Below are 1,171 nucleotides of genomic sequence, written 5' to 3'. Positions count from 1 at the left end.
GACATAAGTTCCATGGAATACAAATAGTCCATTTATCATGAAAAGGCTTAATTTAGCGAAGCCGGTGTGTGAAATACCCCAGAGTTGAAAACCCTTGCGCCCGGCCGATGGCCGGCTGTCCACCACACTTTCGTAAGGAGTTGGGAGATATTTCACTTCTGTTGGGAATTATTTCATTGGAAGTTATTTTACACAAATAGATTCTTCGACTTGGGAATAATTTCATATTTTTTGGGATTTGTTTCATTGGGAGCTATTTCGCATTTTTTGGGACTTACATTTGTAAAACTCCCAAACTTCCAATTACTGGGAATTATTTCATTTTAAACTTTGGGAGTTATTTCATTTTAAAAGATAATTTTTGATGAAATTGGGGTTTATTTCATTTTACTCGTTGGAAGTTATTTCATTTGGGAGCTATTTCACTGTACCTAGACTATTCTAAAGTCCAGACTATAAACTAACTTTAGCATATAGACTATTCTATAGTCTTGACTAGAGAGTTTTCTAGAGTCCATACTATAGACTATTTTATAGTCCAGACTATAGACTTTTCTAGAGTCCATACTATAGAATATTCTATAGTCTTGACTATAGACTATTCTATAGTCTTGACTATAGACTATTCTATAGTCTTGACTATAGATTATTCTATAGTCTTGACTATAGACTATTCTATAGTCTTGACTATAGACTATTCTATAGTCTAGACTATTGCCCAGACTATAGACCATTCTATAATCCGAATATAGACTATTCTATAGCCCAGACTATAGACTATTCTATAGTCCGATTATAAACTATTCTATAGTCCGATTTTAAACTATTTTATAGTACTAATATAGTCTATTCTATAGACCGTCTATTATTCAGTCCAGACCATAGATTAGACTAGAGTACAGTCCAGAATATGGATTATCTTGCAGATAATAATGACTAGATTAAATGACTTGATTTCGAGACAATTGTTAAATTATAGAGATTATAGAAGAGATTAAAGTTTAGTAAAGAAAATATCATAAATAATGTGTATTGAATACTTACCCCTAAATATTTAAAATAAAACCATAAATTTATCCAAAAAAGATGTTATTTTTATAAATTATCGAAAAAAGGTCTAGAAAAAAATATATGTAAAAAATTGCATGCAAAGTAAAGTTTAAAAAATATA

The sequence above is a fragment of the Lucilia cuprina genome, chromosome 6 (genome assembly GCF_022045245.1).
Source record: "Lucilia cuprina isolate Lc7/37 chromosome 6, ASM2204524v1, whole genome shotgun sequence".
NCBI lineage: Eukaryota > Metazoa > Arthropoda > Insecta > Diptera > Calliphoridae > Lucilia > Lucilia cuprina.
Note: the sequence above shows the minus strand (reverse complement) of the source record.